This window comes from Podarcis muralis, chromosome 8 (assembly GCF_964188315.1).
Source record: "Podarcis muralis chromosome 8, rPodMur119.hap1.1, whole genome shotgun sequence".
Classification (NCBI taxonomy): Eukaryota; Metazoa; Chordata; class Lepidosauria; order Squamata; family Lacertidae; genus Podarcis; species Podarcis muralis.
Window position 1 is genome coordinate 8,388,502 of NC_135662.1, and position 17,514 is coordinate 8,406,015.

Consider the following 17,514-nt stretch of genomic DNA (forward strand, 5'->3'; position numbering starts at 1 on the left):
GATATTTCCCCAGAGCTCACACTGCCGGCTTCATTTAAGATGACATTAATTAAACAACCAAGGACAAAGATTGCTTCTTTCTGGCATTGGTGATATTAATGCCATGGGCCAGAGGTCTTGGCTCCCAGCTCTTGGGATCTGTAGCTGGATTTGTGGGTGTGCTTCCATGGTGGCTAACAAATTTAAAATTTAAAATTCAAATATATATCACAGCAATAAATAAAGCAAAATAGGAGAGAACGTGGACAAAAACTAAGGGAGAAAATCCAAGACTGCCTGGAGAAGCACAGCCGTAGAGCTGCTGTCATGAGCCAAGGCTCCAACTCTCCTCATCAGGGGAAGAAGCTGTAGACGCAAAGGGCATCTCAGACCAGGAGAAGAATGTGCCCCCTGAACCAGTCTTTGATATCCCTGCCTCCTCAGAAGTTCAGGAACCAGAGGAGTCCATGATGCCAGCACCTATCCAGCCTGAAGAGATTGCATTCTTCAGAATCCAAGGTTTTCAGCTGGAAAGTTATATTAATACGCTAGTCTTCTTCAATGGCGATCACTCATAGTTGAGTAAGACTGTCTTCCATAAACACGGTTTTATCAATGAGTCCATAAGTGACTGTGGAGTCCAATTCTGGATCCACACGTTCTTCCACAGTGGGGACATTGGTTTCTGGGCAGGAGTTGATCACGGTGTAGATTTGCCAAGCGTGCCTTCCTCTTAGGATGTTTCTCCCTTGCGTCCTGAGTTCAAGTGTCTTCAAACCCCGTGATGCCTTTGGTAAAGGCTGTTCTGCAATTGGAGCGCTCGCAGGCAAGTGTTTCCCAATTGTTGGTGTTTATACTACATTTCTTAAAATTTGCCTTGACACAGTCTTTAAACCTCTTTTGTTGACCACCAGCATTACACTTTCCATTTTTAAGTCCGGAATAGAGCAGTTGTTTTGGAAGACGATCATCAGGCATCCACACAACATGACCAGTCCAATGAAGTTGATGTTGAAGAATCATTGCTTCAAAACTGGTGATCTTTGCTTCTTCCAGTACACTGGTGTCAATGTGCTATAGTTCGTAAGCAGGCTAGACACCTTTGAAAATAGAGGCTCTACTCAACAGAGTATAGGGACGTGGGTGGCGCTGTGGGTTAAACCACTGAGCCTAGGACTTGCCGAACAGAAGGTCGGCGGTTCGAATCCCCGCGGCGGGGTGAGCTCCCGTTGCTCGGTCCCTGCTCCTGCCAACCTAGCAGTTCGAAAGCACACCAAAGTGCAAGTAGATAAATAGGTACCACTCTGACGGGAAGGTAAATGGCGTTTCCATGTGCTGCTCTGGTTCGCCAGAAGCGGCTTAGTCATGCTGGCCACATGGCCCGGAAGCTGTACGCCAGCTCCCTCGGCCAATAAAGTGAGATGAGCGCCTCAACCCCAGAGTCGGTCACGACTGGACCTAATGGTCAGGGGTCCCTTTACCTTTACTCAACAGAGTGTGGGCTAGCTGATCAAAAGAAGCTGCATTCCTATTTAACACACATGCTGTCTTTGTTGGTTCCTGGAACAATAGTTAAGTCTGCATTGTCTGGCCTTCAGCCAAAAATGCCACTTGGAGCTATCCAGGGTGCTAGTCACCTTGCAGGCCTTCCTTTGGGGCTTAGTCCTCTGTTGTTGTTGTTTTTTTGTTTGTTTGTTTTGTTTCTAAAGTCCTCCTTATTTTTGAACAGATGGCCTTCAGCAATGTGGCAATTTACCTGTCTTTTTTTTTTTTTTTAATAAATTTTTATTGGTTTTCCATAAGACAAAACAAAAACATAAACATAAACAAATAAAAACACGACTTCCCCATACCACCCCTTTTCTGCATTCTTGTTTCAAGATTTTTCAGCAACCCTCTGATCATAACTTAAATATATTTCATATATTTAACTTCAGTTAGTTATTAATGCAACTGTAGTTCTTTATCTCTTATAACTCTGAGCCCCTAATTTTCCAAATTACAGCAGTTTTTAAGATAAAGTTTAAATTTATTCCAATCTTCATCCACCGCCTCTTTCCCCCGGTCTCGAATTCTGCCAGTCATCTCTGCCAGTCCCATATAGTCGATCACCTTCGTCTGCCATTCTTCTCACAGAGGCAATTCTGGAAAATTGGCAAGGAGATCTGGAGGAAGATGAAGTGGGGATAACAACTGCTTTCAGACTTGGTAGAAAGCAAAGCAAGAAGTCAAGGGATTGTCTGATCACCTTTAGAACCAAAGAGGAAAGAGACAAGATACTGAACCTTCACTATCAAAAAGCTTTGGTGATTGGAAACATTCAAGTCCAAATCTTTAAGGACATCCCTAAATACATCTTGGAAGTGAGGACTTATTATAGAGATCTTGCCAATTTGCTGAGGAAGAACTTCATACCCTTCAGGTGGGAATTCCCACAGGGGTTGTCCTTTAACTACAAAGGGAAGAAAGTAAGAATAAGAACAGTACAGGAGAAAGAGTACTTTTTGGAGAGAAACCTAGAGGACCTACAGAAAGGTACGGTGGATCCGGGAAGAGAAGGACAAGGATTAACATCAGAAGGAGGAGGGCTAACGGACATTGCAAATCTATCATTTGGACTACCACAACTGCCAACTGAAGAGGAAGAAAAACTTGGAGCAGTCGGAGGATCAAACATCTAACAAACAAAATGTCTCTGCAACTTCTAAGCTGGAACTGCAACGGTTTGAACCATCCCAGAAAAAAACGACAGGTTTTCCACATTTTGAAAAGGGAACAACTGGATCTGATATGTCTACAGGAAACTCATATAACTAGAGCACACAGGAAATTGTTGGTGAACAAAAGATTGGGACAAGAATTTATATCTTCCGATAAAGTAAAAAAGAGAGGAGTAGTGATTTATGCAAAGGAAAAATTGGACCCAAAATTAAAATTTAAGGATGAAGAAGGAAGATACCTGGCAATTGAAGTACAGATCCAGGGGGAAAAATATTTGATAATTGGAGTATATGCACCAAATGATGGGAAGGCAGAATTTTTTAAGAAGTTGCATGAGACCTTACTAGATTATCTCGACTGTAAAATAATAATGATGGGGGACATGAATGGAGTGGTTTCTACAAATATGGACAAGGCACAAAGACAGACAATATCTAAAGAAGGAAGATTACCAAAGACTTTCTTCGAGATGACGGAAAACATGGACTTGATTGACATCTGGAGAACAAAGAATCCTCTCGAGAGAGAGGGAACTTTTTTCTCGGAATCTAAAATGACATGGACGAGAATCGACCAAATCTGGGTATCTAGTGTGATGGCTACAAAGATTAAAAAAGTAGAAATCTGCCCAAAAACCTGCTCCGACCATAATGCCGTAAAGATGGAAATGAAAATGACAACAACTGGATCCTTTAGATGGAGAATGAATGACTCCCTATTTAGAGATGAACAATTTTGTATAAAGGCCCTAAAGACATTGAAAGATTACTTCGAGATAAATTTGAGAACAGATGTGGAAAAAAGAACAATTTGGGACGCGAGTAAAGCCGTGATGAGAGGCTTCCTGATACAACAGAATTCAATCAAGAGGAAAAAGCAAAATGAAAGGAAAGAAAGAATTTTAGAAAAAATGAAGGAAGGAGAAAAGAAACTGAGGTCAAAACCAAAGTCTCAAGAAATTTTGAGAGAGATAAAATATTATCAGACGCAATATATGGAACTGACAAATCAAGAGATAGAATGGAAAATTAAACAAATGAGACAAAGGACTTTTGAGTCTGCAGACAAGTGTGGGAAGCTCCTTGCATGGCAACTGAAAAAGAGGCAAAAATTGAATACAGTTACTTGTTTGGAGATAGAGGGAAAGAATGTTCATAAGCCAAATGAGATAAGTAACTGTTTTCAAAGTTTTTTTAGGAAATTATACACACAAGGGCCAGTAAACAAACAAGAAATAGAAGAATTTCTTAAAAATTATGGACTACCGAAAATTCCAGAACAGGGCAAGTTGATTTTGAATGAGAAAATAACAGAACAGGAAATAGAGGAGGCCATTCAAAAGGCACAACTGGGAAAGTCTCCAGGACCAGATGGACTGACGGCTAGATACTATAAAGCTTTGAGAGAAGGTTTAGTGCAACCACTGAAAGAAGTTTGCAATGAAATATTGGAGGGGAAAAAGGCACCTGAAACGTGGAAAGAGGCCTTTATCTCACTTATACCAAAGACCGAGACTGAAAAGAACCAGGTTAAGAACTACCGCCCGATATCATTATTAAATGTGGATTACAAAATTTTTGCAGACATTTTAGCAAAAAGACTGAAGGAAGTATTGACAGGCGAGATTCATAAAGATCAATCTGGCTTTCTCCCGGGAAGACACATGTCTGACAATGTGAGGAACATAATAGACATTGTGGAACTGTTGGAGATGAACATTAACAGAAAAGCGGTTTTGATTTTTGTGGACGCGGAGAAAGCCTTTGACAATATTAGTTGGAGTTTTATGAAAAAGAATCTCCAAGGGATGGGGGTAGGCCAAGGTTTTGAAAACGGTATAGGTGCAATTTATTCTGAGCAGAAGGCAAAGCTAATTGTAAATAATGTGGTAACGGAAGAGATAGCTATAGAGAAAGGAACACGACAGGGATGCCCTATTTCTCCCCTACTTTTTATACTGGTTCTGGAGGTTTTGCTAAACATGATTAGAAAGGACCAGTTGGTTAAAGGAATTCAGGTCGGAGTGAGAGAGTATAAATTAAGGGCATTTGCAGATGACCTAGTTTTGACTTTGCAACAGCCAATCACTAGCACAAAAAGAGTTTTAGAACTGATCGAGATATTTGGTCAAGTTGCAGGATTTAAGTTGAACAAACAAAAAACTAAAGTCTTGGAAAAAAACTTAACAAATGAAGAAAAAGAGACATTCCAGAATGAAACAGGTTTGGAGATAGCAAAAAAAGTGAAGTACCTGGGGGTGAATTTGACATCGAAAAATGTGAATCTTTTTAAAGACAATTATGATAAATGTTGGACAGAAGTTAAGAAAGATTTAGACATATGGTCAAGGCTGAAACTTTCCTTGTTAGGCAGAATTGCTGTTATCAAAATGAATGTATTGCCTAGAATGTTATTTCTGTTTCAGACATTACAAATAATAGACAAGATGGACTGTTTCAAGAGGTGGCAGAAAGACATATCGAAATTTGTTTGGCAGGGCAAAAAGCCAAGAATAAAATTTAAGACATTAACAGATGCGAAAGATAGAGGGGGTTTTGCCCTGCCGGACTTAAGACTCTACTACGAATCAGCAGCGTTTTGCTGGTTGAAAGATTGGCTGCTCCTCAAGAATACAGACATTTTGGATCTGGAAGGATTTGATAACAGATTTGGCTGGCATGCATATATATGGTATGACAAGGTAAAATTGCATAAAGGTTTTAAGAACCATATCGTGAGGAAAGCTCTGTATAATGTTTGGATTAAGTATAAAGACTTGTTTGAAAGTAGAACCCCCAGGTGGCTGTCACCAATGGAAGCAAAAGAGGTGAAAAAATTGAATATGGGTTCTAATTGGCCTAAATATTGTGAAATTATAGAACAAGATGGCGAAAATGTAAAATTGCAGAGTTTTGAGAAACTGAAGTTTAAGGTGAGAGATTGGTTACATTATCGACAGATAAATGAAGTATTCAAGCAGGACAGAAAGAAAGGCTTCCAAGTGGAAAAGTCAAAATTAGAAACAGAACTGTTAGAACCCAATACTAAAAATTTGTCAAGAATGTACAACTTGCTGTTGAAATGGAATACTCAAGATGAAATGGTGAAATCTAATATGATTAAATGGGCACAGGATATTGGGCATGACATTGAGCTTGCTGACTGGGAGCAGTTATGGACCACTGGTGTTAAATTTACGGCATGTAATGCCTTAAAAGAAAACATTATGAAAATGATCTACAGGTGGTACATGACTCCTGCTAAGTTAGCAAAGATCTATCACTTGCCCAACAACAAGTGTTGGAAGTGCAGTGAAACGGAGGGAACCTTCTATCACCTTTGGTGGACCTGCCCGAAGATTAAGGCTTTCTGGGAAATGATCTATAATGAAATAAAAAAAGTTCTGAAGAGAACGTTTGTTAAAAAACCAGAGGCCTTTCTCTTGGGTATGGTGGGCCAAATGGTGCCAAAGAAGGATAGGACATTTTTTATGTACGCCACTACAGCAGCAAGAATTCTTCTAGCAAAGTATTGGAAGACGCAAGATTTACCCACGTTGGAAGAATGGCAGACGAAGGTGATCGACTATATGGGACTGGCAATTTACCTGTCATTACCTGCTGCGGCCTGCTGCTTGAATCTGGTTGCTGCAACATATTGTTTTATATTATTTTGCTGCGCTCCTCCATGTTTTCATTTTTCATTCTTCAACCTTTGTTAATTTTTGAGTTTATGCGATGTTAATTGCTCCTCTTGATCTTCGGTATCCTAAGGTACCAAAATTGGAGATAGCGCGTTTTCAGATAAACAAACAAACAAACAAACAAATATTTAAATAATTTATTTATTTTTAAAGGAGGGAGTGAGAGACAAGAAGTGGGGAAACTGGAAAGAAGAAGGGCAAGTTTTTGTGAAGCGCTGTTGTAGAAACCTGAAAGCAAATACGCAATGCTGATTTGCCCTTTTCAGAAGGAGAAAGGGGAACCTCAAACTAAAGCATTATAGTGCCACAGAATTGTAGAATTTGAAGACACTCAAAAGGGTAATCCAGTCCAACATCCTACAATGGAAGAATGCATCAGAGAGAGATAAAACTTTATTCGCATTAGCCAATGGCCATAGCAACAGTAAAACATTACTGTATACGCAGCAAAGGAAGTTTGATATAAAAGCACAATTTAGAGTCCTGAAACAGCAGTCAGTTAGTGGCCCTTATTCTGATTGCCCCTGCTATGAACCCAGCAACCTTTGCTGTTATCTGCTCATTTTGATCTGACGGAAGAAAGGACATTGTGGCAGTGCGCCCTGGGATGGTTAGTACGAGTGGGGTGATGATCTCGTTCCTCAGGTCTTTGTAGAGAGTACAGGACAGGAGGACGTGTGCCGCTGTTTCGGTGCTACCATCTCCACGGGCAAAGACGTTTCTCAGGCGGGATCATGAAGAATGCATCAGAGCTCAACAGTGCAGAAATGAGACAGGAAGTTACAATAGTGCAAAACAATATGGGATGGTGTCATAGTCCCCTCTGAGCTGCCTGATTCAGAACAGGAGTGGGAGGCACTTGAGGATGAAGATTGGAAGGAGAAGGGGCTGACCCTATGGAGCAGAACCTGCTTGGTGACTCCCACCCCCCACCTCTGCCCCAAGATGTGCCTGATGATGTGGGAGATCCAGGAGCTGTCAGGGGATGGTGAAGGCTGCTCAAGCTTTCAGCCTGATGGGACAGCATGAGAGAGTTTAGAGGATGAGCTGTGGCTGTCAACATCTCCCAGGAAGAGGTACCACAACAACAGACTTGTCCTTCACCAGTCTTTAGGCTAAGAATCCTTGCAGGGAGAGGGCTTTTCACAAGTAACTGAGTTTTCTCCATTGTTGTTTACAAACTTGAAGGGTAAACTGGTGGGAGCAACTTTGCAGCTCCCATGTGGCTTGGATCTCTTGGTACTCATCCTTAACTCCTGAACCTCATCCCTTGGTCTCAGATGTGATAGTTACTACACTTTTTCCTTGTAAGAGCACCTAGACTGGATTCTGTTCTTTCCTAGCCACTGAGTTTGCACCATTCAACTGTAGTAGTAATAATAATAATACTTCTTTACTCCTAAGCAAACACCACTGTAGTTTAGTCTTGGGCAGAAGCCAAGCCAGAGGAATGCCTTTCTGCCTACAACAAAGGCTGAAAATAACTCAGCAATGCTCCTCTACTCCCGCCAGCTTTGTTGATTGTGCTGGAAAGGCACACAAACTTGGCACAGGGGGAAACCATCAGGCCTGATTGATTTGTGTTTGTCTGCAGAAGCTGCTGGTGTGGCTTTGTTTGGAATCACACACTGGACACATTTGAAAAAAGTCAGCAGTTTTTTACCAGTCTTGCAAAGGCTAGTCACTTCAGTGTTCAGATGATGTATGAGAATAACAGAAGAGTCCCATTAGATCAGAGCAAGAGTTTGGATTTCAGCCTTTAGATGACTTACAATGGAACTCAATTGGTTGTTCCTGCTGGTGAATGGAGGAAGCAAGGAGTGAAGAGATGAAGACTCGAAGAGAGAGGAAGCGTCAAGCGATAAGGACCAAGTCCATTGTTTCCTTCTGCCATATTCAGTTAACATTAAACAATATTAGAACTGGATGCACAGTTCCAACAAAACCTCAAGTAGGAGAGCCCATTTTGCTGAGTATTGTCCAGGGGAGGTCTCAAATTATGCAACAGCTACAGGGCCCTGGTGAACCACCAGAACTGTCCTTTTAGAATATCTCAGCGATTGAAGTGGTTGCTGTGATTGCCCCTCCTACTTGCTTAGGGTAATTACCAGGGACTCCCATTATCACTAAGTGACTTTCTTTTCTTATTTTATTTAATTATTACTCAGCCTTCAAGGAATTCCCATCGTCAAGAATGTAATCTGCTGCTATTGTTGAAAGCTGTACTTGTATCAACAAATCTTTAATTTATTTTTATTTTATTTTATTTTAAAAAAGGAAGAAAAAAGAACATTTCAATGGGTCTTCTCTGAATATGACTTTGCTGGATGCCACTCTCAGGCTCCTGGTAGTAGATGAATGGGGAACTGGAAAGTACATACATATAAAGGGGAAAATATCTGCATCTAATTTATTTATTTATTTTACTATTGTCAATGTCACATGTGTTCATTCCTAAGTCCATTGTGTCCCCCTTTCCACATTTATTGCAAAAATGTTTGTATTAAAATATGCATTTTATCACAAAACCCATTATGTTCAGTATGTATCCAGTTTTGGTATGTCTCAGAAATGTGTTCCAACATTCAAAGAAAGTGAAAAAGAATAATTAATTAGTTTTGAATCTGTATGATAGTCTGGAACATAAGAAAAAACTGGCTGCTAAATAAAGAAAATAATAATAATAATAATAATAATAATAATAATAATAATAATAATAATTAATAATAATAATTCCCCCCATCTGACTGGGTTGCCCCAGCCACTCTGGGCAGATCCCAACAAAAAATAGTAAAAGCGCAATGCAATTTCATACACTGGAAACTTCTCTGAACAGGGCTGCCTTCAGAATCAGGCCAAAAGACCCCCCAATCCAGTCTTCTGTTCTCACCGTGGCCAACCAGCTTCCAATGGGAAGCATGGAAACAGAACCTCAAGGCAACCAGGTTTTCCCCACCCACGATTCCCAGAAAAGTTGTATTCAAAGTCATACTGCCTTCAACAGCAGAGGTAGACCATAGCCATTATGCTAAGAAGTCAGGTAGGTGAAAACTAGGCCAAGTCACTTGAAGGTATGGGCTGAACAAACTTATTCACCACCCCTTGGTCTTTATGAGTCTTTCTCCACTGTTCACATTTTACACCTGCCATTCTGCTCCTGAATCTCTTTGCCACGGCAGGTCTCCAAGGAAATAACCCCAGACCAGGAATCTCTGCCAAATACTTTGAATTGTTCTCAGGTTATTCCCAGTGTAACATCATACTGTCAAAGAGAAAGGGGAAAAAATAAATCAAAGTCAGATCATTTAAGAACAGAGGACTAACCCACTAGAGATTCCACGTTGTGGCCGTATGTTGCCATTGGAAATGAATGTCAAAGTCCGAGGCCTTCCTCATTCTAATGAGATTCAAGAAGTACTTCTTGACATCTTATCAAAAGGACATTTATCACCTTGGTTATAAGTGAGGTGTGAGGAGACTAGAAGGTTGTATATTAAGCCGAGCTTTCTGTACACTTCATTGTAATCACCCCTTGCTTCCCTTATAGTTCACATAACTCTCCTTCCAGATTTTCTGTTGGAATGGAATAAAAACCAATCCATTTAATTCCCCAATGACTATGTGCAGACAGTGATTCCCGTGGAGTTATTCACTGTGTCCTCTACGAAACCTCTAAATCCTGTCTAAAAGTTGATGCCACTTCTTTCTGGATTAAATCTATATAGCTTTGTCACCTACTGGTGACTCAAATTCTCAGCGCAGTCGTCATTCACTTAGGGACTCTGAGAACCACTAAGGTAATTATCAAGGGGTTTAAAAGCACACACAAAACAAAGCCAGCTTCCAAAGAATATCCGATCTTGCTTTCCCACCACTGTTGCGACATCGTGCAGGCTTAAAATACAGGCAACAAAAACTAAAGATAGAAATTTCACTTTGTGGGTGAAGAAAGGGGGGCAGAAAGGAGGCGAGCGGCTACAAAGCCATATATCACCAGCTTTGCATAAAGGAATCTGATCTATTAACTTTGAAAGGTGACATTCTTTCAGCTGTCTCTTTAGAGAAATGCCAGTACAACGAGGGCAGGGATTCAAACTAAAAGGGTTGGTTTTTTAAGAGGTGGCACAACCACACAGATGATCTGTCAGAATACGAGGGATCCTTCTTCTTTCCTCCTGCCCCTCCCCCAGTTATGCTGAGATTACGTATATTCTGAAAAAGATCTATTACGCACAAGAGCAAATAGGAACCTCCATGAATGCAAGACAGTGGGAACAAGTACAGTCGTACCTTGGTTCTCGACTTCCCAAATGTTCGGAAACCAAGCTCCTGCAGCCAATCAGAAGCCGCGTAGGATGTTCAGCTTCCAAAAATAGTTCGCAGACCGGAACACTCACTTCTGAGTTTGTGGTGTTCAGGAGCCAAAACATTCGAGAACTATGCTGTTCAAAAACCAAGGTATGAGTGTAATGGGTTCAGGCTTCACCATCTACTTCTGGGCTTCTTAGAGAAGTAGTGGGGAATTTCTATGGTTCTAATTAGGCCCATTGGGCCTCCCCATTGGGCCCCTGAGATCACGTTGTGCAAGCCCCAAACCCCACATATGTTACACCAGGTGCAAGGCAGGCAAAGGCAGAACTGAGCCAAAAAAGGAGTTGCAGATGCAAGTGATCAGCTCATTGACATCACCTGCAAAGCTTTCAACGATCAGGCAATCATCAGGTCTAACAATGCCCATCACACCATGTTTGCAGGTCCTGATGAACAGCTGATGGTTGGGACATGCAAAACACCATTCATAGGAGCTAAAGCCATCTGACTAGTCATAACTGGGGGGGAAATGATACAAGACTGGACAGATTCTTTGCCTGACTTAGCTGGGCTCTTGTATTATTAATCTTGCACTCCCTTAAAATATGCAGAAGGGTTCCAGACAACCAGTTTCCCCATTTGCTGGCTACACATTGCCATGTGTCGAGAGATGGAAAGTCCTGGCTGCATGATGCTCCAGTATTGCATCACCAGCTGCAAGTAGAGAGGGCACATCCATGCTTAACAAGCTGTTGGTGTACTAAACGTTAATATATAGTGCATGACTGGCAAGGGAAACATTTGCTCATACTGGTGACAGAGCTATCCATAATGGTTAGCACTGATTTATACCAGACCTGGAGCATTTGAAAGAACATTTCCTAGTGCAGGGGCCAATGCAGCCTTGTGCTTATCTTAAAGAGGTCTCCCCGCCCATCCCTGCAGTCAGTTGTTGCTTGACAATTACAAATAGAGCTAAGCCAAGACTGAGTTAGTGTGTGAGAGTGTGTTCCTCCAAACAAAACAGATGCACTTTCTTCTTTTCTGTGCGTGTGTTTTTTTAAGGGGGATGGAGGAACTATATTGACATGCTGATGGCAGATGGCTTAAGAACTAAACTTGGTCCTAGGCCAGCGGTTCTGAACCTGTGGGTCCCCAGATGTTGTTGGACTACAACTCTCATCATCCCTGAGCTTTGGCCTTGCTAGCTAGGGATGATGGGAGTTGTAGTCCAACAACATCTGGGGACCCACAGGTTGAGAACCACTGGCCTAGGACATAAGAATATAAGAAGCTGCCTTGTACTCAGTCAGACCATTGGTCCCTCCATTTCAGTATTGCCAACACTGACTGGCAACAATTCTCCAGGGTCTATCCCAGGTCTTCCTGTAGATGATGGAGACGGAGCCAGTTACCTTCTTCATGCAAATCAGAGCATTGGTCCATCTAGCTCAGTATTGTCTATACCGACTGGCAGTGAGACTCTCTCCAGGGTTTCAGATGCTATTCCCTGACAGATGTCAGGACCAGCCCAAGACATTTTATTTATTTATTTTTTAAAAAATGATACTTATTATAAGTTTAAAAATTACAAAAGGAAAAAGAAAAACAACAACAACAAAAATTTAACAAGACATACATTACAATACATAAACAGAAAAGTATAAAAAAATACAACAATACAGCGAGAGAAAAAACAATAACACTAAAACACACATCTAATATTCCATAACTTTACCTTTCATTTTACTTGTTTCATCGACCTCCTCGCACCTCCCTTTTTTGTATTCTAGTTCAATTAATTGTTTCAGCAAATTCTTTCCATCTTTCTCAATTTTTGTTCTATAATTTATATTAACGGTCTAACCTTAAATTTTTCATTTTAACCCATTATCAATCAACTTTTACTTAATTCTTTGTTACATTTCTGCTAAAACCATATAACTTCATTCCAGCATCCTTCTAACATTCATTAATTTTACAATGTTTTTGTAAATATACTTTAATTTTTTTCCAATCCTCTTCCACCGACTCTTCTCCCTGGTCTCGGATTCTGCCAGTCATTTCCGCCAGTTCCATGTAGTCCATCAGCTTCATCTGCCATTCTTCGGCCCAAGACATTTTAGCACCTGAGGCAAACCACAAAATGATGTCCCTGCTCCCCACCAGGGAAGAAGAGTGAGTGAAGATCTACATCAGGAACAAGACAGGAATAAAGATATACATTGGGACCTGCTGGCCCTGTGGATTCTGCTGCCTGAGGCAGTCGCCTTACCTTGCCTCATAGGTGGGCCGGCCCTACCTGTTCTCCCTGGAGAGACTGGGGATTGAACCAGGGACCTTCTGCATGCAAAACCTATGGTTAATCACTGAGCTATGGAACTCTGCACGACTAAATACTATCAAATACCCCATCCCTGGTGGCACAGCTCAAGGAGAAATACCATACAAATTGTTCATGGATTACAGCTTCTCCATTTCTCCCCCTCCACAAACACCACATTTAAAAAATAGCATCTCTTCCTCATATTAGTTTTGCATTACCAAGTGATATCAAATCAACCCTCGGTATACAATGGAAATAATTCTCCCAATTCTTGTGATTCTGAGCAATATTCATGAGGAAATGTGATAGGCTGATCTTCTTTAGAAAACTGATCTCCAAATCCCATGGAATGATGGAAATGGAAGACACGTCTTAACGTTGGCAGAGTTTAATGTTCTGCAGCAATTTTAAACTGCACTGAGCCGAATGGCTGTCATATTCCCCACAACTTCTCCTCATCTTCTCTTTCAAATTGCTTTGCTAATCAATCCCAAAGCCGTTACAATGAAGAGAGTGGCCGGCAAAATGGGGGGGGGGGGGAATAGAGTTCCATGCAATCGTGTATGTGTATCTCTTGCCTTCTTTGAAGATGCCTGCAGCACGACATAACTTAATGAAAACACTGTCAGTGCTTTGGAAAGTGGAGAGACATCTGGGCAGCAAAAGAGGGAGGTTTCCAGAAGCATTCATAAAAAGGAAAAGCTTTGGAGGGAGGGGAATGCAATCTCCTGAGATCTGGGAATGCAAAAGAAATGACAGCAGAAGGGAACGTGAACGACCAGCCACTGGGGACCCGTTCAATATGCAGAAGTCTTTGGAGCTGTTCACGTGAAACTGACGGAGGGACTTGGCCAGCCTTACATGAAGAGATTTCAAGAGGTCAGTAAAAAACAGCTGCAACAAAGGGCTAAAAAAGAATCTCACATGCACTCTCACATGCACATGGCAGTGTTCCGGCTGACACTACTCAAGGAAAAAGTTGATGTGTATATCACAGGTGGAGCATTGCAGGGAACCAAACAGGTGAATTTAAGCAGCACCTAGCCAACAAGGAAGCAATCTGCATGGACATCTGTTGGAGGGAATATCTATACAGATATTTATTTCTATATACAGTGGTGCCCCGCAAGACGAATGCCTCGCAAGACGAAAAACTCGCTAGACGAAAGGGTTTTCTGTTTTTTGAGTCGTTCCGCAAGACGAATTTCCCTATGGGCTTGCTTCGCAAGACGAAACGTCTTGCGAGTTCTTGCGAGTTTGTTTCCTTTTTCTTAAAGCCTCTAAGCCGCTAATAGCTGCTAAGCCACTAAGCCACTAAGCCGTTAATAGCCGCTAATCCGCTAAGCCGCTAATAGCCGTGCTTCGCAAGACGAAAAAACCGCAAGACGAAGAGACTCGCGGAACGGATTAATTTCGTCTTGCGAGGCACCACTGTAGTTATATTCCTGCACAGCAGGGGCTTGGATTAGATGACCCTCAGTGTCTCATACAACTCTACAGTTCTATGATTAGAAGCAACTGCCCCTGCTCACTTCATTCACCAACCCAGCCTACCACATTGTCCTTTCCGCATACCTGATAAACTACTGTGTGAAGGTCCTGCTCTGCTTTTTTTCAACTTCACTGGAAATGTGTTTCACAGTGCCCCCACCCCATTAAACAGCTCACCCGGGCCTGCCAGCCTCTCGTCATCCTGCACAGGCATAGCTGCCTAATGGTGGCCATGCAAACTGGAGAGCTTGATGCTGCCTTACATTTTTATGTATATAGGAAGATAACTATTATCTATCTATATCTATATTATCTATCTATTATCTAGCTAGCTAGCTACCCATAGATTCAAAACCAGGGTGGAGATTTCCCAAGGTATCTGGATATCCCCCCAAAAGGATTCCTCCTAGCTTTCGCCTCTGTTCAGGTAGATTGATTTCTGTCAAAGAAAAATGCATGTTGTCATTGCTGTCATGAACAATTGGTCATTCCAGCCTGATATGGAGATGCAGTGAAAATCCATGAGTTTTGTTTTTGGGGGAGGTGGATAGGAATTTCATATTTGTACTTGTGGCTTTCCCAAATATAGCAACAGGTTTTTGACCAATTATTACAAATCCATGGAGAAAGAGGAGGAGGAATTTTTTACTTTGTAGAAGAATCTGGGTAATAGAGAGCCTATTTTAACAAATGGGGAAGCAGTGCAATGAGCACTCACACTTTACATTGTGGGTGCCCTTTGTGGGATTGCACACTGTGCTACAGTTCCCAGGGAACTTAATGGCAAACAGGGGCAGACCTGCCTCTCAGTGTTATCATTGGAACGCCCAGCCTCAGTAATCAAGTTTCTTGCTGGGTGGTGGGGCCAGTCCCATTTATATATAGGGGGTGGAGCTGACAGCAGCCAGGCAGTCAGCTCAGGAGATTCACCCTCCCTTAGTTTAATGTTTTCTGGTTTGCAGGTTAACTTTTTCTTCCTGTTTACTGGGCGCTGCTATGGCCTTTGACTGGTTGCTGTTCAAGGACCTGGAAAAAATTTCCCTGAATTGGCAGGTTTTGTCTTCCCCATAGCAATTTGTCACAACTTTGACGGTTTATGGCCTTGGGTGGAATCCTTTGGTCTTTTCTTCCCTATATTGGGGAGGGGGCATGAAGTGGTGATTCACCCCCCTGTGACGGCGATTCCAGGGTCCCCTCTTAAAGGGGTTGTAATATGGTTGTCACTGGCCATACACTGAAAAGTTGTCAGTGAACTACCTTGTGTGCGGGGATATGGACTGGGCTGCCTGCATACACATGCATCTCGCAGGACACCCCCATATCCCATTTACCCTGTTGTGCCCCAGGTCCCCCAGCTGGGGGGGGGCTGGGAGGGAAACACGCTCAAGGCCAAAGCCAAGGTCTTCCTACATTCGGAAGTTTAATAAAGTTGTAGCCTAATTTTAATTCCATACCACGTTGTCAGAGTCTTTATTCCTTTCTCATGATCCCTGGGGGCTAGGGCTGTCACGGCTTGGTCACGCAATACTTTCATTTGTTCTGTGTAGCAAGCTGGTCAGCCCATGGAGTCTTCTCTATAAGCAGGAGTGGCATTGAGACAAATCTTGCTGCAGTGCAACCAAAGATTAAGCTTGTTTGATGAACAGTTGGCATTTATATCATCTGATGAACCACAAAGAAAATATTATAGGTTCCAACAGGTGGGAAGCAAAGGTGATGCTGAACGTAGAGGAGCGACATCAAGCCCAAAGGGAAATGGAAGAATGTTCTGTCATGTGAAGGTTATTGCTGTCAAGGTTTCAGAATAACGTTAACAGCTTAGTTATGGTAGGTATCCGCAGCAGAGGGGCCATCACAGCATTTAGTCTTCTTTTTTATTTTTATTTATCAAATTTATATACCACCCTTCATCCGAAGATCACAGGGCAATTTACACTGTAAAGAACACAAACTATATAACAACAACAAACCCCAAACATGTTTAAAAAGCCATAGATTGTTTAACATGTTGTTGTTTAGTCGTTTAGTCTTGACCAACTCTTCATGACCCCATGGACCAGAGCACGGCAGGCATTCCTGTCTTCCACTGCCTCCCGCAGTTTGGTCAGACTCATGTTTGTAGCTTCGAGAACGCTGTCCAACCATCTCGTCCTCTGTCGTCCCCTTCTCCTTGTGCCCTCAATCTTTCCCAACATCAGGGTCTTTTCCAGAGAGTCTTCTCTTCTCATGAGGTGGCCAAAGTATTGGAGCCTCAGCTTCAGGATCTGTCCTTCCAGTGAGCACTCAGGGCTGATTTCCTTAAGAATGGATAGGCTTGATCTTCTTGCAGTCCATGGGACTCTCAAGAGTCTCCTCCAGCACCATAATTCAAAAGCATCAATTCTTCAGCGATCAGCCTTCTTTATGGTCCAGCTCTCACTTCCATACATCACTACTGGGAAAACCATGGCTTTAACTATACAGACCTTTGTTGGTAAGGTGATGTCTCTGTTTTTTAAGATGCTGTCCAGGTTTGCCATCCCCTTTCTCCCAAGGAGCAGGCGTCTTTTAATTTTGTGACAGCTGTCACCATCTGGAGTGATCATGGAGCCCAAGAAAGTAAAATCTCTCACTGCCTCCATTTCTTCCCCTTCTATTTGCCAGGAGGTGATGGGCCCAGTGGCCATGATCTTCGTTTTTTTGATGTTGAGCTTCAGACCATATTGTTTAACATAGATCGGTAGATAGACCTGTTATGAGTACAACTGGGTGGCGCTTTAACATACAGATAATTGTATTAGTGAAACACCTTCCTTCCTTCCTTCCTTCCTTCCTTCCTTCTCTTAATCTATACCCTTTTCTCTTTTGTCCCCCACTGAAAAGAAAGGAAGAAAGAGGAGCATAGCTGAATTGCTGCTGAATTAAATTGTTTCCTTTATTTTGTATTTATCTTAATGCCTAAGTTTTAAATATGCTCTTGCTCAACAGTGCATATGAGGAACGA